This window comes from Eptesicus fuscus, chromosome 6, assembly GCF_027574615.1.
Source record: "Eptesicus fuscus isolate TK198812 chromosome 6, DD_ASM_mEF_20220401, whole genome shotgun sequence".
Lineage (NCBI taxonomy): Eukaryota > Metazoa > Chordata > Mammalia > Chiroptera > Vespertilionidae > Eptesicus > Eptesicus fuscus.
In genome coordinates, this window is record NC_072478.1 from 13,497,349 (window position 1) to 13,522,061 (window position 24,713).

Genomic DNA, 24,713 nt, shown 5'->3' on the forward strand with positions numbered 1-24,713 from the left:
CAAAATAAATATATCACTCCCCTCCACCCAACAACAGAGATTACTTCCTCTGCCTGGCAGGCAGCCAAGGGTCCCTCCAACTAGTCTCCTATTGCCTTTCCCCCTCACCTCCAGACTCTCTTGCCTGGAACCCTGGGCTCCATCCAAAATGCCCCACTCCTACCCCTCCCATCTCCACGCCCACCCACAGGACTGGAAGTCTGATTAACATCTGTTCGAAACATCTGTCGGAAAGCTGCATGTATGTGGACGTGTTCCAGGCACTCCCTCCACAAGTGTGAGGGCCTGGATGCGAGAGGAGGATGAACTACAGGAAGAAGCGCCATCCAGTCCGCCCTCCCTGCCCCAAGTCCTGGCCCCTGGGAAACGTTCTCATCTTCCTCTGACCCCTGCCCCTCTGTCTCAGGGGCACGCTGTCTTAGAAAGACAGTTCTAACTTTCAGTGAACTCCCTTGGTTGTTTCACTAACAATCCTAGGAGGCTGGTAGGATCTGAGTAAGTACTTGCCACGTGAATATGTAAATACAAAGGCATAAAGAGTAGCTCAACTGGTTAGAGCAGCTCAGTTGGTTAACGCCTCGTCCCAGTACCCCAACTAAGCAGTTCAATCACCGATCAGGGCACATAAATAAGTGGAATAACAAATCAATGTTTCTTACTCCCCCCCTTCCTCTCTCTCTCTCTCAAATCAATCAATAAAAAACAAATAGAACGGATACACCCTCACCTTCTCTACGGACGACAGAACGGCGGGGACAGACTTCACTGGAGATGCAGTATTTAGGGCCCTGGGCGCTTCTCAAAGCTCCTCCTGTCCAAGGGGCAAAGGAGAGCATGACCCCAACCCTGTGCCCTCCTGGTCCTTCCGTCGCTGCCAGGGCATCAGCTCTGGAGAGGCTGTCAAGGGCACTCACGGATGGAGTCCAGAGCCAAGGCCGCGGGTTTCTGGCTCCTGTCACATTTGGATCCAGAACAGGGCCAGAGAAAGACACACATAGGCAGTCACCCTGCCTCAGGCTAAACTACCCCATGTGGGCTGTGAGTGGGTACGGCGGCAGTCTCAGACAATACGGTGCAAAAGAAGCAACTTCCCGAACAACACAACTTGTGCCCATATTTCCATCGGCAATTCCACTCCCCTACCTCCTACAGACGGCTGTCTATTAAAAAGGGATCAACATTCTCGCCAGACTTAAAGGCTTACTACCTCTCTGGTTAATCCCAAACCCAATGGCAATCGTATTGCCACCTGAGAAGGGTTTCTGATTTTCGCTTGCAACTCAGACATGCTCTCATTTGGGTGACTTTCAACCTCAGAGAGAGAGAGAGAGAGAGAAAAAGAGAGAGAGAGAGAGAGAGAAGAGAGAGAGAGAGAGAGAGAGACATGAGAATTCTCACGGCAGCAGGCAGCACTTTTCACAATAACAAAAACCTTGAAGGTAACCCAAAAACCCAAAAGCAGGAGAGTGGCTGAATAAACAAACCCATCCTCACAACAGAAGCATATGCAACAAAGAAGACGGACTACAGCGAGTTAACACTGAGTGCTACTCATCCTTTGTGACCTCTCCCCTCCAAGAAGAGGTCACAGATTGCTACTCATCCTTCGTGATCTTTCCTCCAGGAAGATTTGGAAGGAACTGCTGTACCCTCCCCGGGGACAAGAGCCCATTCCAGTTTTCCTTGTAAAGCCGACACACCACAGGGCATGTGGAGGGAGGCAATGCTGAAATTCGAGTTGAAATAAACTCTCTTAACCAGCTTTCCAGCTTCCGCTGTCAGAGTTCTCTCGTTCTCTCTCTCTCTCATCTCTCTCTCTCTCTCTCTCTCTCTCTCTCTCTCTCTCGGGGTTGCCTCCTGCACGCCCCACTGGGGATTGCACGCCCCACTGGGGATTGAGCCCGCAGCCTGGACATGTGCCCTGACCGGGAATGGAACCGTGACCTCCTGGTTCATAGGTCGATGCTCAACCTCTGAGCCACACTGGGTATAACAGATACACATGTAAAGTACCCAAATCTTAAATGTAAGGCTCAATGAAAGAGTCATCCTTTTAAAGTACAAATCTGATCACAGCACTTTCTTTGCTTTAAACCCTCCAATGACTTCCCAGTATAGGGGGAATAAAATCTAAACCCCTATTTCTGGCCTGTAAACCACTGTGTCATCTAGTCCTTGCTGACTCCACTGACCTTTATCACTAAGCCCTCTTCTCACTGGGATCCAGCCATCCTGCCCTCTTTCTCTCCCTTTAACACATCAAGTGCATTCTGACCTCAGGGCCTTTGCACTTGCTGTTCCCTCTAACTTAAATGCTCTTCCCTTAGATCTTCATATCATGTCTCAGTCCAAATGTCACCTCCTCAAAGTGGAGGGCCACCTGGTCAAAAAAGAAGGGGAGGGTGGGGGGAAGCCCACTCACAGTCATTCAGAACCCCAACACCCTGTTTTATTATCTTCTTAGCTATTATCACCACCTATTATAGTCTCTCTTTTTTTGTTTACATATTTAATATCCTCCTACTAGCCTCCACAGTGGTGGAGACTTGGCCTATTTTGCCTCCTGCAGAGCCTGAAGGAGTGAGTGCCTAGCAGGGAGGCTGCCCAAAGGATTCCTGCTGAACGAGTGTGCTAATTCCCCTGCCCACCGTTCAGCTTAGAATTCTTTTGTGCTTTGGTCTCTACCCGCAGTTGAACTACAAGCATCCTCAGGGGGGCAGGACACCCCTTCTCCTGCAGCTCCAATAGAACTGAAGTTGGAGTACAAAACCTAAGGTAGAAAAATTAAAGAAAAACTTCAGGGGGTCCAGGAGGAAGGTGGTGGGAGAGGCAGGCACAGGCCGGCAGCCTCCCTTCCCCACAACCCTGAAGGCCCGTGTGTGGAGAACAGGCCACCATCTGACGACCCTCCCGAAAATAACACATTAACTCTTCCCTGCGGCAGGGGCAGAAAAGCAAAGGAAACCCCGCAAGTACAGGCTGTTTCTAGAATTTCTCAGCTGCTCATGGAAATTCTGAGTCTTGGTCCCGTTGAACACAGCCTCTCTCAACGTGCCAATGACACACATCCTGAAACGCTGGGGGAGGGGCTCGTGGGCCGCTGCCAGGAGGGGGTGGAGTGAGAAGTGCCAAGGTCACAGGCACAATCTGGCCAACAGAGCTGTGCACACGCCATGGTTTACCGAGGGTCAAGGCCTCTGTCGCGGGAGGTACCCCCGCACAGGGTCTGGAGGGATGTCAGGGGGCGGCCGACAAGAGGGGAGCAAGAAGCGGAACAGAACCTCTGTCCCTGGGGCTGGTCAGGTTACCACCGAGGGCACTTGGCTAGTGGCCGGAGCCTGGGGGATGGGTGACTTTGTACTTGCTGCACCTTTCTGGGAAAGCTGATGAGAACGCCTGTGGCTTGCTGCCCCTGGAAACTACCCAGGGACCTGGTCTCCTGGGAACTTGCCGGGCCTCTCATATGGAAAGCCTCCAACATCAGGGGAATGGTCAGCACTGAAATACATACACGCCGATCAGTGTCCCCTGGTCCTGGGATGACAGAGCACAGGACCCACCATCAGTGAGCAGGGGAAAGGACAGGGACGGGAAGGGACGCCAGGGCTGACCGCCTCTGGCTCACGTGCTGGGAGGAAGGGCAGGGCCAGCCTCCTGAAGGCCGACATGGCTCCACCGTGTGCAGAAAGTGAGAGTCCACGGGGGGCTGGCCCGGAGCCCTCTGGTTTCCAGGAAAGAGTGCCGACAGTACAGCCTGCTCCCTGTGATTCACGGGACTCACACATGTACCACCCGCCTTTTCTCACACAGGCCAGCCTTTCAGGCTTCCAGTAAAAGACACAAGGGAAAAAACTGTGGCTTGGGCCTGTCCTCTCCCCACCCTCTTCCTTGGGGAGGACAGCCCAGCAATCCTGGGGGTGCTGGGTGGGGAGTGGTGGTGGTGGAGGCCTTCAGGTGAGCTGGCTGCCTCCCCGCCCCCCACCCCTACCAGTCCGCAGGGCACAGGGAAAGGCCCTAAGAGGTAAAGGGGATCTTACCAGAAGAAAAGGAATCCGTGGGATCAGGAGCAAGTTAGCTGGGGACAGCCTCTGCCCCCAAGACAGCAGTCAAAAATATTTACTAAGAACTTACTATACAATTTGCTAAACTATCCTTCTGAAGATTCAATAATTTAATAATCCTACTATCTGTGTGTAAGTGTGGTGGGCAGTTAGTCAGACGTGAGCAGAGCAAGGACGATGGGCCAGACAGAGAAAGTCAGCAGGATGGAAAGCCCCAGGTGCCTAGCAAAGGGCCGGTGTAGGGTGGGACCTTGCCCCCAGGGTGACTTTTCCTCCCCAGCACACAGCTGGTCATTTGGTTTGGACCCCCTGATGTTTCCTCCCTAGAGATAACATCTAGGCCTCAGTTGTATTTCAGCTCCAAGCCCAGAAAAGCAACAAAACCAGACAAGTGGACTGCATGGATGACCTGCATTACATAATGACTAGAGGCCTGGTATACGAAATCAGTGCACTGGAGGCGGGTGTCCCTCAGCACAGCCTGCACCCTCTCCAATCTGGGACCCCTAAGAGGATGTCCGACTGCCACAGGACATCACAATCCAGGACTCTCAATCCAGGACTGCTGGCTCCCAACTGCTTCCCTGACTGCCAGCCTGATCAACGCCTAACTGCTCCCCTGCCGGCCTGATTGCCCCCAACTGCCCTCCCCTGCAGGCCTGGTCGCCCCTAACTGCCCTCCCCTGCAGGCCTGATCGCCCACAACTACCCTCCCCTGCCGTCCATCTTGTGGTGGCCATCTTTGACCACACGGGGGGGAGGGGCATCTTGTGCGAGGGGATGAGGGTCAATTTGCATATTACCTCTTTATTAGATAGGATTCCCTGCCCTGGCATCAACCAACCAATCAGGAGAGACCCAGACTCAGAAAAGACACACCTGGAAAGCTGCTGAATATTCAATTAATATCTCCCCCTGGGACCTCCGCTAAAATCTCCACCCTTAAAACCCTTAGGACAGAGGACCCACTGGCTCCCTCCCAGAAGCACCATTCCCACCCCACCCCCCTCTCTGCCTTCCCAACCCCTCCCCCTCCCCCCAAGGGCATGGCCATTACTTCCCTCACTCCCAAGCTCTGAGAGCCTTCCTTGACCTCTATAACTTGTTTCCTAAGCCCATTTCTTGTAGGAATTACTTTTCTACCTCTGTGATTTTGTAAATAAATATTCTCTTACAGTTTGGGTCTTGGCTCTGAATTCTTTCCTAGCCAGAACCCAAGGTCCAGTGTGACCCCACCGGCCTAACACCTGGTGCAGTTCCCGCCACCTACACCTTAAGGACACCTGTTGTATAAGATTTTCACCCATGCTGAGTACTAAAACAGTATTCCATGTTTGCCAAATTGGTTAAAAATCATTCTTATGATCTCTTCATTTTCATTTCTTTGATTACCAGAGTGTGGATCATCACATTTTCAGGTTTACTAACATTTATATTTCTGCTTTTAGTAGCATGCCTGGAACATCCTTTCCCACCCTGAAATTATAGAAATACACACCTATATTTTCTTGTCTTTAAAAAATTTAAATTTCTAATTTGTCTAGAATTTAATTTTAGCACAGAGAAAGAGAATCTAACTTTTTAAATAACAGTTAGCCAATTATCTCAATACTGTTTAATGAATATCCATTTTCCTTGTAAACCTCAACCATGGAGTCAACAGAAAGTTAGAAATTGAGGTAAAGTCAAATCTATCCTTTGCACAGAGAGGCCACAGGTGGCTGGTCTAGCTAATGACATGTAAGAGCACAGCGTGGGTGCCCTCTCTTTCACTTCCTCCTTCCTGCTCAGGGGCACAGGCTGGCAAGTAACAACCATGAGGTCAAAGTCCACTGTGCTGAGGAGGCAGAGCAGACAGATAACTGGAGAGAGCCTGGGTTCCTACAGGCATCATGGAGCGGGAACACGGCCTCCCACGATGCTTTACTATCTGCCAATCAGCACTGGCTGCATGATGGTTATTTGCATCTAAACACCCCCTTGTAATATATCCATAATCCTTTTTTCCCCCTTCGTTTTAGAAGAACTGCTAGGATTTACTGTTACTTGCCAGGCATTGTGCTAAGCAATTTGTTTTCATTATCTCATGTAACCTTCTCAACAAGACACATTTTACAGTACTTCTCCAATGGTAAGTATCAAGGACAGCTTTTCTGAGCAGGGAAAGATACTGCCTTACCTGTGCATCTCTATAAGACAACTCCCTATTTCAGAAACATTAAAACAACAAAAAAGCATCTTAAAATTCAGCAAGCATTTTACAGATGAGGACACTGAGGCTAAGTAGGTTCGCTCAAAACCACACAATTAGTAAGAAATAATTCCATTATTGGTTGCTGAATTCCTACACATACTGAGGTCTGTTTTTGGATGTTCCTATTCTGTTCCATTTACCTGACTCTGTGACAATGTCACTAATTTTTTTCTTCATTATTATTTTTTTTCTGGTAAAGCAAGTCCAACTTCACTACTTTCTTTTTAAAATTGCTTTTGGCTATCCTTGTACATTTATTCTTGCAGAGAGAAAAAAAAAAAGAAAACTTAAAATTATCTTACCAAGTCTCAATACTTCGTTTTGGGAATTCATCCCAGGGGAATTATCCTGAGTGGGGGATTTCGGCTTTAAGGAATTGATGGAAATGTAGGCACAATAACAAATATCTATAGAGTGCCAGGGGAAAAGGCAATGAACGAAACAGACAAAAATCCCTACCTCATGCAGCGTGCAGCCTCAGCGCTCCTATTAGGGACACGGACAATAGAATGGGGTTGCTAAAGTAAGGTAACTCGTATGGCAAAGCTGTTTGAATACAGAGGTTAAGAGTTTGGGCTCTGAGTGAGAGACCCCAGTGTGAATCCTGAATCCGCAATTCACCAGCTTCAAGGCTTGGGTCAAGTAACAACTTCAAGAAGACTTATTTTCCTAATTTAGAAAAATAAAGCTACCAACAGTCTCTCCTCACAACAGTTAAGAAAATTAAATGAGATACCGAATATAAATGCAGGGCCTGATGTACAGTAGTTGTTCAACAAATGCTAGTTATTTGGGAGAAGACAGAGAAAGACGTTAACTGAAAAACGAGGGCTTACAAAGCTATGTACATCTTTCCTTAAAATGTGTACATTCATAGAAAAAGACTGAATATATATAACAAACTGTTAAACCCACTGGTGGGTTTAATGGTAACTTATCTTTTTATTTATCTGTGTTTTCTCTCTCTTTTTAAAAATGTTTTTATTGATTTCAGAGAGGAAGGGAGAGGGAGAGAGCAGTAGAAACATCAATGATGAGAGAGAGTCATTGATCAGCTGCCTGCTGCATGCCCCGCACTGGGGATTGAGCCCGCAACCTGGGCATGTGCCTGGGCCAGGAACCGAACCTGGTTCACAGGTTGACGCTCAACCACTGAGCCATGCCAGCTGGGCCAGCTGTATTTTCTATGGAATACTTTCAGGAAAGGGGAAAGGCTTAAAGATGACCATGTGGGAAGGCATGCTTCTCCCCTTTGTAAGATCTTTTAGAGTCTGGAGGTGGATTCCAGCACTAACCTGGCTGGTAAGTGTTCTGAATCAGAGCTACCTGGGTGAAATCCAGTGTCTGCACATCCAGTTCTGACAGATCAGCCTTGCTCGTTTGGGCACTGGTCTGACATTTCAGGACTGCTGGACTAGACACGGACCACCTACGACATCCTGCGATTTATCTGAACTCTGTAAAGTCAACTCCGCCTCTCCCACTGGTGGTACCAGACCTCAGCCTGCCCAGCCTGCAGGGGAACTGACAATGAGAGCTCCTCCCACAGAGGTAAGTTGTTGGTCTTGTGGAGTGTCTGGGTCCTAAGAACGCAGGGCCTCTGAAGCCAGCTTTAAAATTTATACCCACTTGCTTCTCAGATCTGTGTCAACCTGAGGGGAGCAGGCAGCCTGAGGCTGGGCCCTCGGCTCAACAGCAGCCAGGCCTGCTTTCTGTCTTAGGTTTAAAAAGAAATCTTCTTTCCTGTGCAGCTCTGTGAACCAGAGTTTACAAAGGACATTCTTCCCATCCTGAAGGCGGTGGGTTGAATAACATCCCCCAAATCCATGTCCACCCAAAAGTGCAGAAGGTGACCTTTTGGGAAATAGGGTCTTTGCAGATATACTTAGGATACCCATGACTGGTATCTTCACATGAGAAAGGAGGAGATTTGGACGCAGGCACAGAGAGAAGGCCACGTGCAGACGGCAGAGATGTGTGAGTGATGTTGTCACAAGCCAAGGAACACAATCACCTGGGGCCACCAGAAGCTGGAAGGATTCTCCCTAGAGCTTTGGGGGGAACGTGGCCTGGCTGACACCTTGAGTTCACAAACCAAGTTTGTGGCAATTTGCTAGGGCACCCCTAGGGAACTAACACCTTGTACCAGAATTTATAAGACCTTTGATCTCAGGCTCCCTCGCTGTGGTCGGCAGAATTCCCAGATGACCCCCAATGACCCTCACCCTTGTGTGTGGGCAGGACCTGTAAATATGATAGCACTCCTGCTATTGTGTTACATTATGCAGGCAAAAGGGATTCCGCTGGGATTAGCGGACCAACTTAGCTGACCTGAAGACAGGGAAATTATCCTGTAATGGCCAGAACTGATCAGGTGAACCCTGAAAAGGGACAGGCCCTTCCCGGCAAAGGGGATTTGAAGCATGAGAAGGACTCAGCATGGGAGAGAGAGTGCCTTCCAGTATGCAAGTGCAGCAGACACCAACTTAACCACGTGACCCAGGAAAACACCACCAGGAACATGACACTGACACCCTGACCTGATGCTCTGAAAAGGATGCAACATCGTGACTGTGATATTCTTGCCAACAACGCACAACCTCGTTCTAAGAAAGAACGAGAGGAACTGTCACAGACTGGAGGAGGCCAAAGGGAAATAATAACTAAACGCAATGCGGGATTACAGATCAGATCCTGGAACAGAAAAAGGATATCCGTGAAAATATCGGTGAGATTTAAATAAGGCCTGTGGCTGCCCTGGCCGGTTTGGCTCAGTGGATACAGCGTCAGCCTGCGGACTCAAGAGTCCCAGGTTTGATTCCGGTTGAGGGCATGTGCCTTGTTTGCGGGCACGTCCCCAGTGGTGGGTGTGCGGGAGGCAGCTAATCGATGTTTCTCTCTCATCGATGTTTCTGGCTCTCTATCCCTCTCCCTTCCTCTCTTTGAAAAATCAATAAAATATATTTAAAAATAAATAAATAAGGCCTGTGGCTTGGCTAACGTGCCAATGTCGATTTCCTGTTCTTGGTAACTATCCTAAGGGGTGAGGGATAAAAAGGCACTCTGCTATATATTTCTTTTACAACTTTCCTTTAAGTCTAAAATTAGTCCCAAATAAAAAGATTGAAATAAAAGGAAATGGTTAAGTAAATTAACAGAGGCTGCCTCAGGATTACAGACCTTTTCTCGCATGCATCTTCATGCTCATCTTTACAACAAGTATGCATTACTTCTGATGACCAGAGGCAGAGGTTGGAATGAGTGGACTGGTGCAAACGATGTCGGTTTGGGGCCAAGGAACTGTTCTAGCCAAGAGCAGGATGGACCCCAAGACAGAGGGCTGCTAAAACAGAGCAACAGTCTTTAATAGGGAAACAGAAACTATTGGTACCTGAGACCCCAGAGCCCTTTAAAGTTGCTGGGCCCAAACTAAATTTCTAGCCACATCACTTATCCCTCCATCAGCCACTCTGGCCTGTATTGGCCACCCCTGCTCCAGGAACAAACATCGTTGTCATTCATTTGTTATTCACACAACTCTCCTTGCCAGGACTCCTCTCCTCCCTCTCCCCCTTAACTTGCCTTAATTCCACTTCCAGGAGGCCTTCCCAGACCACTGCTGCCCCAACTGCCTCACCTGTCCGCTCCCATCCCCGCCACCCTCGCCCCGCCTCCTTAAGTGTGTCTTGTCTGCCTCACTCAGTGGAGCTTAAGGAATGCCACAAGACAGCATGTAACTTCCCATGTGTACTCAGCTCACCTCCACACGTATCTTACCAGCATCTTTAGAGGAGCAACAGTGTTAGTCTGTCCTCATGGAGTGGAAGCGCTCTTGTGGCTGAGCGCCATGGGCCTGGACAATCCCTTCCAGCCCTCCTGCACATCCTGCAGCACACAGGCCCCCTGGCCACAAGCTGAGGATTTACTGACCAGGAGTCCGTTGTGCCTATTCCCAAAATCCTTTACGCCACTTCTATTTGTTTTTATGACTGTAATTGAGTTAAACAGTAACTGAACTATAAATGCAGAGAGAAACAGCTTTGATGATTTCTACAGAAGTAAAGGAAGTGTTCTAGAACAGCAATTCTGAAATTGTGGCCTTGGAGGACCCCTGGGTCACTGAGACCATTTCAGGAGGTCTGTGAGGTAAAAACTACTTTTCTTATAATGTTAAGATGTTAAAAGCTTTCTCATTCTCATTTTTCAGAAGCTACAGAAGGTGTGATGAATGTGTGCCAGGTAGTTTTCAGTTTTCTAGAAATTTCTAAGGTCAAGTTTAGAGTACAGATATATACGTTTTTCAGCCCTGGCTGGGTGGCTCAGTTGATTGGAGTCGTCTCAATACACCAGGGTTGCGGGTTCGATCTCCAGTCAGAGCACATACAAGAAGCAACCAATAAATGCATAAACAGGTGGAACAACAATTGATGATGTTTCTCTCTCTCAATTAAAAAAAAATCAATAAATATATACATTTTTAGAGATCATCTCATTTTGTTCAGCTGAGTATTTACTATCAAACTTACATCATACCTATTAGAATTTATCTAACTATCTACACTAATAAAAGTGTAATATGCTAATTAGACCAGATGACCTTCCGGAGGAAGCCGGGGCTGCGAGGGAGGCCTACTCTTGCACGAATTTTGTGCATTGGGCCTCTAGTCTAACAAATAATTATTTTCAAATCCTAAAGATATGTAAAAGTATAAAAAACTTTATTTTGCCGAAACCGGTTTGGCTCAGTGGATAGAGCGTCGGTCTGCGGACTGGAGGGTCCCAGGTTCGATTCCGGTCGAGGGCATGTACATTGGTTGCGGGCACATCCCCAGGTAGGGGGTGTGCAGGAGGCAGCTGGTCGATGTCTCTCTCTCATCGATGTTTCTGGCTTTCTATCCCTCTCCCTTCATCTCTGTGAAAAATCAATAAAATATATTTAAAAAAAAAAAAAACTTTATTTTCAAAGTTATTTTTCATAAAAATACGCTTTTTACATTAACATGTAATGACCTGTTTTTGTTATTTTAAATGAATAACTATTTTTAAACTTGTTTTAATTTTTACCATGATAAATATCAATAGGTATAGGCAAATAAGCAAAAGACAGTATTAAGGAATCCTAGGATCAAAAACTTTAAGAACTGCTCACCTAGAAAGATGTGTTACAAATGAAAAAAAAAAATTTTAATTAGGTGTGTGTGTTAAAAAAGTAGAATTCTGTATGTGGACTGGTTTGCAAATGTCTTTTTTTTTTTTTAATGAAAACTAATTAACAGACGTGTACATCCTTTCCCCAGCAATTCCACTTCTGAGAATTTCTTCTTTAGTCACATTTACACAATGTAGGAAATGCCATTTGTACAGTTTTTCACTGCAGCATTGCACATAATAACAAAATACAGAAAACAACCCAAGTTGGGAAGAGAGGGAGAACATACGCTGGTTAAAAATTTACTGTACTGCCATATTCTGGAATAATATGCAGTCACAATAAAAGAATGGTAAAAGTATTCTATGTGCTGATATGGAAAGATCTAACATAGTTGGTAGGTAAAAAAACAAGATGCTAAACAACATGTCTAAAATGCAAACTTACAGCATTTGTAAGATGTTTCACTGAGTACTGAACACGCGTGACTTTTTAAAATTTGTGTTGCTTTTTTTTTTATTCCTCTTCCGAGGATGTGTTTATTGATTTTTAGAGAGAAATGGAGTGAGAGACAGAGAAACATTAATGTGAGAGAGAAACATCAATCAGCTGCCTCCCTTATGCCCTGACCAGGATCGAACCAACGGAGGACCCACCTAGCCAGGGCACATGTGTGATTTTTTAAACTGTCTTTTTAGTTTTAGCCTTTTGATTTTCTTATTGTTGTTAATCCTCACCTGAGGATATTTTTTCCCCATTGATTTTTAGCAGAGAGAGAAGCATCGATGTCTCACATAGGATACCTTCCGCACGTGCCTGGACCAGGCTTGGGGATCGAGCCCTTGAGCGGAATAGAACCCGGTCAGTCCGAGGGCTGATGCTCTAACCACTGACCAAAACTGGCCAGGGCTAGCCTTTTTTGAGCTATGTGAATATATGACCTGGTGAAAAACATTAAATGGGAAGGAAAAAAAAGAGAGAAACCCCAGGTAATACACGTGGTGTGATTTTTATATACAAACAATTTGCAAGTCTGATTAAGGGATGTAGAGACCCAAAGAAAAGGCCCTGGCCCAAATGAAAGCTTTGGCAAATAAAAATAAATGCACGTGTTTTTAAGGTAAAATAAAATGTTTAAAACCTGGAATTTTTTTTTTAATTCCCAACTTTTGGCTGTTCTTATTTTTTTAATGTATATTTTTAAATTGGTTTTGAGAGAGGAAGGGAGAGGGAGAAAGAGAAACATCCATGTGAGAACAGAGCATTGATCTGCTGCTTCCTGCATGCCCCCCCCACCCCCGCCCCTCCAGCCCAGGAATCAAGCCAGCAACTTGGCATGTGCCCTAACTGGGAATCAAATCAGCAATCTTTCAGCATATGGGATGACACCCAACCAACTGAGCCACACTGGCCAGGGCTGATGTTCTTCATTAACTACTGATACTGAATGCACTGACCAAGAGCCTTTAAGAACTCACTATTAATAAATTCAAGACAGTCATCTCATTCACCAAACCCCAGACTCTCCTGGGCCTGATGATGGAGAAAGGTGAGGAGAGGCCTGAGCAGGCAGGCAGATCTCCAGTTTCCAAAGCAAGGAATTTGGTTTCCCAGGGCTGGTCATGCCAGGCTCTCTCAGGCTGATTCTGTGGCTGCCCTTCCTCCCACCTTTGTGGGAGCCCCAGAGGCTCTGCCTCTGCATCTCAGCTGGGCCCAACCAAGGATCCCCCCTCTGGGAGTCTCCACAGCTGCAGTGAGAGTGGGAATGGGCAGCTCGGGCTTGGGGACCTGTGGTGAGGCTGCCCTGCCTGTCCCCTGGGACAGCACGAGGCCCCTGGCTGGCAGCAGACTCTGGACTCCTTATCTGCTGGCACCCTGCCAGCCCGCCAGCCTGGAGGTCAGAGAAGTCCTCTCTAGATATCTAATGAGTCCTGGCTGGGGCCCCGCAGCATGACCCCTCCTCACCCACTTCCCACCCTCCCATGTCCCCAGGGAGTCAAAAAAGAGAATGAAGTTGTGGACTTCTCCAGGAGAAACTTCTCTCCACACAGACAAAGTCACTCACCTCCCCCCACACGCCCCCAAATGAGCAGAGACAACTGGCTCCTTCCTTTTCACATTTTCAAGGAAAACACTAGTATTATCAGCCATTTCATCAACACATTTAGGAACAAAAATGGAACTTTTCTTTGGTCTTCACCATCAAGCCTCTTGGCTGCTTGCTAGCAATGTGACTTGGGACAGACACCCATCAACCTCTCTAGATCCAGTTTCTTCAGTTGTAAAACAAAGGGCTACACTTGAAGCTTCCCAAAGTCCCTCCAGTTCAACATCCTATAGTCTGTGGTTCTGCAAAATGCCCGAGCATTTTGATATTTTTCAGGCATCAAATGGGAACAGACTGAATTATTTTGGCAGAATGGGGAGAAGGTCATATACAATCTATTCACAGCACTACTCTTCAGATTCCAAGATGCTGTAAATACTTGCCATGGATTGAGGTTGCTCCTGGAATAGAGTGGAGTGTGAGCAGGTAAGGGAAGATGGAGGTGGGAAGGGTGTGAAAACAGAACCAGTCCAGGGACTGATATATACTGCACGTACGCATGCATGCGTGCACAGTCAGGCCTTCTGCCTTTTTTTATCAGTCCCGAAGAGGCGTTTCCATTACCTGAAGAAATCAGAGCAGCTCCAAAAACTTCACGGTGGGAAAAGAAACTCTTTTCCCTTTGCCCAGTGAATCCATGGAGCAATCCCTGGCCACAGAAAAGAGGACTACACAGACAGTCAGGAAACTGCACCCATGTTCCTAAAGAGGAGATGAACCAACCTTAAATCTGGGCTCACCCCACTCCTACAACTCAACCCACCTATCAGCTTCTGGGACCCTAAATAATCCAGTCCATCCCACAGAAATAATGATGATGATGATAAGGGGGAGATTATCTCTACTATGTTCCAGACACAATCACAACATGCTGCATGGTGATGAGAACAGGCCCAGAGATTACGTATTTCTCCCTGCTGGACAGTGAGGGGGCCAGGATTTGAACAGATTCATCTGGCTCAAAAGACAGCATTCTTCTGCTACATGATACTACCTTTTAGCAAACTGCTCAAGTTCTCCGTGAACTTAATTGAACCCAACATTGGGACCTCTTCTTGCCTTGCTACCTCTTTCTCCATGCCTGTATGGATGTTCTTTCTGCCCAACACGAGTGTGCAGGAGCTGGGCCTCAACTCTCTTTGCATCCTGTGGTGGCCGGTGCAGAGCCAACCACAGACTAGGCCCTGAATGACCACTCGGAATCATGGGGCTTCTTCTTGCCCAAATGATAAGGCCAGTCATTCTGTGTTTGGTGCCCTCCAGTCAACCTGCAAACCAATGACAGGAAGGGCAGCACCAGTCTATCTCCTGGTCTCCACACAATTTATTAAAACTCACCTCTGAGTCTCCAACAGACTGCTAAAAGTTATGATTCTGGACATTCTCGTGCTTCACCAAGCTCCTCTGTTTTTACGGTTCTTGTTTTAAGAGGTAAGGATTGACGGATAAGAAACCACAGATCTAGTCAGACCTCAGCACTGACCTTTTCCCATGGACACAGGGCAAGTTAGGAGCGGAGCTGGGACAGAGGCCAGGTCAGCAAGGCCAGTCCCCACTGCACACTGTCATTACCACGTCCAGCGGCCTGCCCACGGAGCCTGGGTTTGTCTCCTAAGGAAAAGTAACTAAGGACAAACCCAAGCCCAGGGTGGCTCCAGGAGGAAGGGTCCGGTCAAAGCGACTCCCACATCCACCTTCCTTAGGCCCCTCACAAATCATGCTCACAGGCCCTGGCAGACGCTAAGTCCTCAAAACTGTAGCCACAATCCAGAGCTGATGATATTTTCTTGGCTTAACTGGACCTCAGGATCACAAGATGAAAATGCTTGGATGGCTATTTTGTCCTATTGCCCTAAACCACCAAGAGAGGGCAGCCTAAACCAGACCACCTAAATTGGTCGGTAGCGACCAAATATAGCTAAAAAGCCATGCCCTCTGGGCAAGCCAGGTCCGAGTTGGCTTAGTCCCTCCTTGCCATTCTCCATCTCCTGCTACCGGCCAGCCGGGAGATTTGGGTCATTTATCTTCAGCTGGGACACGGTCTGGCCGAGGTGAGGTGGGGTCCACCGTTGCTGGAAAGCCAAGTACGGACACCAGTGACCCTTCGGGGCCGCCCCAAGAGCTGCCACCAGATTTGCCATCTCCTCCCCCCTTTTCCTGGCCTCGCGTCGGTGAGCTCCAGGAAGCCTTCCTGAGCCTGCAGCGCGGCTTTCCACATTCTGACACCTTCTCCGACTCCCACATCCTGCGCTCTCCAGCCCATCGGACCGCTCCTGCCATCTCCCTTTCCTCCCCTAGTAACCTCACGGGGCACCTCGCCAGGTGTCGCCTCCATCCAGCGTGCGGGCCCGTGTGCGGATCCTCCGGAGCGACTCCCCGGTCCAGCCCGAGGCTTCAGGGACTGCGGCCGGGCTTCAGTGGCTCGGCGCAGCCGGGCCCCCACCCCCACCCGGTGACCAGAGCCCGGAGGCGCGCTGCTCCTCGGGGTGCCGCCGCATCCCGCCGGGCCCGCACGGTCCCGCCCGCGCGCCCTCCGCCCCTCACCTGAAGCTGGGGCGGACGCCACCGGGCCCGTGCAAATTCACAAGCCGGGTCCTCGGCGGCCCGAAGCGGCAGCGGAAGCGGCGGCGGCGACAGCAGCAGCTCTGCCCCGGAGTCCCCGCAAGGAGACCGCGTGTCCTCGCCCCCCTGCCTGCGTCCGTCCCCGCCACGCCGCGCATGCCCGCTATATAGCCTGCGCGTCAGCCTGGCCCCGCCCCCGCCCCCGCCCCGCCCCGCCCTGCGCTCCCCGGGGCCTGCCACGTGGGGCCGCCGCCTGCCGGAGGGCTACGTGCCGGAGCTGCCAGCCAGCTGCGGGCTAGACCCGGGCCCGCATCGGCCTTGCCCCGGGCGAGCCAGCGCCCTGCTGCGCCTCTAGGCCCTCGCCTGAGACCTTAGCTCGCCCAGATCCTACCTCACATCTTAGCTCCATTGGGGTCATCTTCTAATGCTTCAGTCCCCGCTTCTTTCCCTGCGGCCGCACGGGCTCCTCCTTCCTCTGGAAGCCTCCCATTAAGACTTCCTCGCCACCCCCATCCCCACCAACACCCCCACCCCCTTACATGGAAAGCTCTCACAACCGGCCCTCCATCCCCTAGGAGTAAGACTGCTTCTCACCTGACATGTATATGTATATTTTAACACATCTAATTAATATAAAAAGCTTCTCTCTCCCCTCCACAACTCAATTCTGAAATATATCCCAGAAAGGGACGCACCCAGACTGTTTCTTCTGTCAATTTCCCACCAGCCAAAAGAACAAAAATTTCCTGTTCACATGCCAAATAAACTATATTACACTCACTTTTCGAGCTCGGTGTCACTACTCCCCCAAATGATCAGGCTAAGGAGCCAGGTTTCTTAACCCAAAGCCGGGAGAAATGTTGATTTTTGTGTGAGGACTGTTTTAGGAATCTCTTGGTAGTGCGATAGTCCTATTGAGATGGATATCAGGCCTCGGAAATGCTAATTTCTTGAGAAAATAAGCCACCCATTAAACTATCACTGTCCTGTTGTTCTGGACAGCACTATTACTTCCTCTACTGCAAAGCCAGCTGCCACCTGGGTCTAGGAGACCAAAAAGAGGGGACTTTTGGCACAACTGTGGCTAGTACCCACATCCCTGTTCTAGCTCAGTGACTGGTGCCAGCCAGTCTGCATGTGCACAGGGAACGGGTACTGCATCCCACTGTGCAGGTCCTAGAGAGAGGACCCCCAAGATAGCAGCAGAATGGAAAGGAAAACAGACAATCTCTGGAGCAGTTGTCAGGAAGAATCAGGCTGGATGGCAGCTTGTCCCTCGGGACTGGGTAGAGAGGGGGAAAGAATGCATGAAGCAAAGCCAGAACAGGCAGATTGTTTATGCCACTCTTTAAGAGACTAGCTAAGCCCTGGGTTTTTCTAAAATTCAATTATCCTCACCCTGCAATTACAGAGCTCCAGTGGGTAAGGGATGGAGTAATGTTACTCTCATTTTCCAAGTGATTTCAAAATAATATTATCTCTTGCAGAATTTCCCTCAGAGCCCTGTCATCTTTGTAATAACCCTTTATATTTGTGTTTCTTGGTTAAATGTGAAGTATTTTTCAGACATGTCATCCATTTGATTTTGTTTTTAATTTTTAGGATTTTTTAAATTTATTGAGAGCAGAACATTGATCAGTTGTTCCATTTATTTATGCATTCATTGGTTGATTCTCATATGTGCCCTGACTGGGGATGGAACCTGTAACTTTAGCATATCCAGATGACACTCTAACCAACTAAGCTACCCCGCTAGGGCAATCCATTTGGGATTTTTTTTTTTTTTTAAAAAGAACAGTTTAGTGATTTTTAGAGAGAGAAACATCGATGTAAGAATGAAACATCCATGGATACTTCCTCCACACCCCTACCGGGATCCAGCCCAAAACCCAGGCATGTGCCCAGACCCGGTAATTGAACCAGCAATCTTTTGCTGTACAGGACAATGCCCAACCGACTGAGCAGCACTGGCCAGGGCCATTTGGGATTTTTAAAAAAATATATATATATTTCAATGATTTTTTACAGAGAGGTAGGGAGAGGGATGGAGAGTTAGAGAGAAACATTGATCAGCTTCCTCCTGCACACTCCCTACTGGGTATGTGCCCGTAACCAAGGCACATGCCCTTGACCGGAATCGAATCTGGGACCCTTGAGTCCGCAGGCTGACGCTCTATCCACTGAGCCAAACCGGTTAGGGCCCATTTGGGATTCTTAATCTCATCTTCAAAGGGGCTGTCAGAAATGGTCCAGTCTTTACTACTCCTTCCTGAGTTTGCAATTCTGAGAAAAGGAATGAGAAACTCACCAAAGATTAAGTAAAACAAGCATGTTCTAACACATAGAGCTCTGAAAAGCATGAAGGCCATAAATATATATTACAAAGGGTGTGAATCTCTTCTGAAAATTGAGGTCCAAAAGCAATCCCATCACTTTTCCAGGTCAGGTGTCAATACTACACACAGGGGAATAAGGCACTTGTCAGAGAGACGGTTGGGGAGGCAGGACAAGACACCCACCACAGGGCCTATCACAGCATTCTCACTTATTTGCAACCAGAGGGAAGGTAGAGCTGCCAAAGTCCACCAAGGCTGATAAGCTATCTGTATTCCATTAGGGGAATACAATTAATTATTAACATAGCTTGAAATCAAAAGGTCTTACTCTCCATATCCACCCACACACAACTTTCTATAAGTATACCCTAAGGCCATCCTTGTCGCTAATTAGTGCTCAGTCTTGCACACCTAGTACCAGGTTTAGGGACCCAATTCTATCTTTTTCTCTACCTATATTAGCTATGCCCCCTTTTCCGCTCATTACCTCATTTCCACTTGTCAAAATTCTAACTCTTCAAAGCCACCTCCCTTCAGAAAGCTTCTAGATTTTTCTGAAGTATTATTTGATCTGCCCTTTCAAATTTTTAGTGTAACCCACATTAAAAAATAACTTATATGGCAAGTAACAATATAGCAAACAAATATTTTTTAAAATTTCTTTAGTATAAGCACTGTACTGATATTTTATATTCTATTTCAATTTTTTAAGCCCTGCTGGAGTGGCTCAGTTGGTTGAGCTTCAGCTCATGAACTGAAAGGTCACCAGTTCAATTTCTGGTCAGGGAACATGCCTGGGTTGCAGCCTCAATCCCCAGTAGGGGGCATGTGGGAGAAGCCAATTTATGTTTTGCACATCAATGTTTCTCTCTCTCTCTCTCCCCCTCTCCCTTCCTCTCTCTCTAATATGAATAAAAATATATTTTTTAAAAGTGGTAACAGCCCTGTCTGGGTGGCTCAGTTGGTTGGAGTGTCATCCTGTACACCAGAAAGGTTGCAGGTTCGATTTCCAGTGTGGGCACATACCTAGGTTTCAAGTTTGATTCCCATGGGGGCATGTACAAGAGACAACCACTCAATTTTTCTAACATTAATCTTTCTCTCTCTCTCCCTTCCTCCCGCCCCCTCTCTTTAAAATCAATAGAAAACATATAATCTGGTTACAATTAAATAAATAAAAATAAATAAACAGTGGTAACAAAACCTCTAAATATATTTCATGACCCATTTTGGGTCATGATCCACAGAATTAAAACATTTTATATGGCTTATAGTACTTGCATTTTCCCCTTCATTTTTTTAAACTTCTATTCCTAACTTAATTTGTCATCTTTTAAAAAATATATGTTTTTTTTATTGATTTCAGAGAAGAAGGGAGAGGGAAGACAGAAACATCAATGCTAAGAGAGAATCATTGATTGGCTGCCTCACGCATGCCCCACACTGGGCATCAAGCCCGAAACCCGGGCATGCACCCAGACCCAGAATCGAACCATGACCTCCTGGCCCAAAGGTCAACACTCAACCACTGAGCCACGCCAACTAGGCCTAATCTTTCTTGATTACCAAATATTTCTGTATATACATGCATTCCCTAAACATAACATCTTGCACATAACAGATTCTCAATAAATATTTGTTGGATGAAAGAATAGACTAGCTCACTACGTTTGATGTTGGGTAATATTTAAAAGAACTAAGCACAAAAATCTGACATTTCCAGGACTGCTATTTCCCTCTGGCAAGATACCATACCTACCTGATAAAGGATAAGCAGACAGATTTCCTGTAGCTGAAGAGAGTGACCAGCCTTGGGAAAGAAACCAGAGAAATGAGTCCCCCAGCCTTGAGTGTGTATAGGGTGGGACTGGGGACTAAGAATATTAAAGCACCTCTGTGGTCTGAGTCAACAAGGTAGGCAACTTGATTCCCAGTGAGGAGACAGAGGGAAGCTAGGTAGTCAGGAATTAGGACCACTGGAAGAGAAATGAAACCAAAAACCCAACTAGGCAGAGTTACTAAGGCACCTCAACTGGGCAGGGAAGGAAAGGTGTGCATGAGAGGCATGCACTTTAAAATGTATGAATGTTGCTAAGGCAGACAGCTTGCAGGTGACCAATCATAAGATAGTAAGGCATATAAACCAATCCCAAGGATGTTGCTAAATTCTTTGAAAAGACCAATCAGGTACTAACAAGCATATATACAAAAAAAGTGTGTGTGCTTCCTCTCCTCTCCCCCCTGCATGCTAGGTTCTTGGATTGAAGACAGGAGATGCATTGACTCTACAAATGGACTAATAGACTTTAACATTCGACTGGAACATGGAACATGGACACTGACCTGCTCCTGGATCCCAACTGCACCTTTTCCAGGACTGACTTCTCTCAATAAACTTTGGTCGCACTAACCATTTTTGTCTGTGACTTCATTCTTCCATTTTGCGAGACATCGAAGTTGGACTCAAAAACCCACATTTTGGTTTCACTAGGATGGGGAAGATCCACTCCCCAGCTATTAGGACAGTTTGAGAGGAACTGAAGAGAGAATCCAATGACCAACCAGGTTTTTATGATACTTTGAAGGAGAAAAATGAGTTTTCTATGTTTTGACATGACTTAACTAATTTAAGAGGATCAGAGGTGACTTAACTAATTTAAGAGGATCAGAGGGAATATACAGGTTCTAGTTTACCCCCAAATCATGTGAGAGAACTAACAGCCAACACTCTATCTTTCAAAAGAATTAGAACACTTTAGAAGCCTTGGTCATTTCTGTTATCATCTGATGGTTAAAACAGATGAAAAAGATAACTGGAAAGAGTAACACTCGGTCAGTAGCAAGTTATCTCTACAAATTCGTTCATTTCATCTAACATACCTAAATTGTTGGTATTTAATTGTTCATAGTATCTATAATAATAAAAACATAATATTCTAATTAGACTGGATGTCCTTCCTGACGACCTTCCAGACGAAGCTGGGGCTGTGAAGGAAGGCTGGATCCTGGGTGCCTGCCAGTGGCTGGAGGGAAGCCAGTACCGGCAGCTGGGGGAAAGAAGGCCTACTCTTGCATGAATTTCGTGCATCGGGCCTCTAGTTTCCTTATAATCCTCTTTATTTTCATAAGATCAGTAGTCCCCTCTTTCATTCCTGATTTTAGTAATTTGAATCTTTTGTTTTTTCTTGGCCAATCTAGCTAAAAGTTTGCCCATTTTGTCAGTGTTTCCAGAGAACCAACTTTTGATGATTTTCTCTGTTATATTTCTATTCTCCATTTCATTAATTTCTGCTCAGATCTTCATTAGAAAATATAATTACTTTTCTTCTCACCTTTAAAAGAAAATAGCTGGAAAAATAATTCCAACTTGAGGTTGCAGTTGCATTAAGTCATTTTTTTTGTCTTAAGTAACTGTTGTGGTTGATGACAGTCTGTGCTGAAAACTTTTCTTTGCAAGCAATCTTTTTCACATTTTTAAAATCCTCACCTGAGGATGGATGTTAGTGATTTTTAGAGAGAGGAAGGAGAAACATCTATTAGTTGCCTGGTTGCCTCCTGTACACACCCGAACCTGGGATCCATCCTGAAACCTAGGTATGTGCTCTGACCCTGACCAGGAATCAAACCCAAAACCTTTTGTTGTATGGGATGACACTCCAACCAACTGAGTCACCTGGCCAGGGATAACATCTAATTTTTAAAATTCTTTGTCTTTGGTGTTCAAGAGTTTCCTTCCAGCAGACCAAGGAGTGAATGTGCTTTTCTTTATCCTCAATAAGTTTCTTCAGATAGATGATTCATATTTGTCTCTAATTCTGGAAAATTTTGTCTTTATGTCTTCCATATTGTGTAGCTCATCCTTTCTATTTTAACTTGCAGGAACTCCTATTAGACAAATGTTGGCCCTTCTCTTTCTCTCCTCTTCCATTGTTCCCATTTATACCTCTCTGTACCACAATCCAATTGACTTAGCATTTGTTTCTATAGGGCTCCGGGTGCTCACCAATCTGAGCCAATCTTTTTTTATTTTATATTAATGTTTTTATTGATCTCCAAGAGAGGAAGGGAGAGGGTGAGATAGAAACATCATAGATCTGCCTTCTGCATCTCCCCTACTAGGGATTGAGCCCAAAACCTGAGCATGTGCCCTGACTAGGAATTAAACCACAACCTCCTGGTGCATGGGACGATGCTCAACCAACTGAGCCAGACCGGTTGGGCTGGGCTAATCTTCACGGTAGTTTTTTAAAAAATTTTTTTTATTGATTTCAGAGAGGAAGAGAGGAAGAGAGAGAAACATCAATGATGAGAGAATCATTGAAGGGCTGTCTCCTACTGGTGATAGAGCCCGCAATACAAGCATGTGCTCTAACTAGAATCGAAACCTCAACTCCTAGTTCATAGTTTGAAGCTCAACCATTGAGCCACACTGGCCAGGCCATGGTAATTTTTCAGCTTGATGTTCTTCCACATGCTAGTAATATAAACTAATACTATGCACACCTGTATGTGGCCCAGGCTTGGGAATTTTTGTGAATGCCTTTTTACCTTTGAGTTTCCTTGCTACTGCCCCAGGGACTCTACTCCCTTTCCAACTCCACTCTCTTTACCCAGATTTCTCTCCAGCAATCATGCACCTCACAGGGACTGAGGCCACATCTATCCTTACCTGGAATAAAACACCTCAGCACTCCTGCATTTTATCTATAACCGTGGGATCGTGTTGTCATCTATTACCATTCTGGCTGTCCTTTTTAATCCTTTGATATTTTCCTTCCTTTCTCCTTCCTTCCCTCCCATCTTTTCCTTGTCTCATTTCCCCACAACTCAGCTACTTAACAAAAACCAACTTTTTTCCTATTTGGCCAACATTTGTCAGTATGGTCAGCTCAGTGTGCCATCTTGCCAGAAGTCTCCCTAGTTTACTCATTTAAAAAATATATTTTTTGCCCCGGTCAGTGTGGCTCAGTTGGTTGGGCATCATCCCATGCATCCAGGGGATGCTGGTTCAATTCCTGGTCTGGGCCTGGGTTTCCGACTAGGTCCCAGTGGGAGGCATGCTGGAGGTGGATGATCCATGTTTCACCCTTGCATTGGTATTTCTCTCTCTCTAAAAATCAATTTTTAAAAACCTCAAAATATACACATATACTTTTTATTTTTTAAAACAGTTTTGAGTTCACAGAAAAACAGTGCAGAAAGTAGAGATTTCTCATATACAGCCAGCCTCCCCCGACATCAAAACCACCAGAGCTCTAACTGGTTTGGCTCAGTGGATAGAGCATCCACCTGCGAACTGAAAGGTCCCAGGTTTGATTCTGGTCAGGGGCATGTACCTTGGTTGCAGGCACATCCCCAGTAGGAGGTGTGCATGAGGCAGCTGATCAATGTTTCTCTCCCATCGATGTTTCTCTCTCTCTATCCCTCTCCCTTCCTCTCTGTAAAAAATCAATAAAATATATTAAAAAAAAAAAAACCACCACCACAGAGTGGTACATTTGTTACAACTGATGAACCTCCATTGACATATCATAACCACTCAAAGTCCATAGTTTACAAAAGGGCTCATGCTTAGTGTTTCACATTCTAAGGGTTTGGACAAATGTATAGCATGTATCCACCATCATAATGTCATATAGAATAGTTTCCTTGCGCTAAAAATCCTGTGACCTGCCTATTCATCCCTCCCTCTTCCTAACCGCCCCTCCATCTTTTTACCATCAACATAGTTTTTGCCTTTTCCAGAATGTTATATTGTTGAAATAATCTAGTAGAGACTTTTCAAATTGGCTTCCCTCATTTAGTAATGTATGATTAAGTTTCTTCCAGGTATTTTCATGGCTTGATAGCTCATTTCTTTTTAGCACTGAATATTTCTTTGTCTGGATGTACCACAGTTTATTTTTCCTTTCACCTACTCAAGGACATATTAGTTGCTTCCAAGTTTTGGCAATTATAAAGCTGCTATAAACATCTGTATGCAGGTTTTAGTGTGGACATAAATTTCAACTCATTTGAGCAAAATTCCAAGGGGTGTGATTGTTGAATCATATGGCAAGAGTATGTTTATTCTTGTTAGAAACTGCCAAACTGTCTTTCAAAGTGGCTGTATCATTCTGCATTCCCACCAACAATGAACAGAGTTCCTGTTGCTCCACGTCCTCACTAGTATTTGATGCTGTATTTGCGGTTTTGGCCATTCTAATATGTGTGTAGTGGTATCTCATTTTAATTTGTAATTCTC

The 24,713-nt window shown here is 46.3% G+C and overlaps 1 protein-coding gene across 2 annotated transcripts in view; it reads right to left on the reverse strand.

Moving 5' to 3' along the window:
• SLC39A14 (solute carrier family 39 member 14) overlaps positions 1 to 16,536 on the reverse strand; it is a 48,240-nt gene extending 31,704 nt beyond the window's left edge. Inside the window, exon 1 of one of the 2 annotated variants that reach the window (XM_054717221.1) lies at positions 16,525 to 16,536. The gene's annotated coding sequence lies outside the window, so the exon portion shown is untranslated. Of the gene's footprint in view, positions 1 to 16,115; positions 16,259 to 16,524 lie in introns of those variants that run through there. The other variant, XM_008151490.3, reaches the window with a different exon arrangement.
• Between the last annotated feature and the right edge of the window lie 8,177 nt (positions 16,537 to 24,713).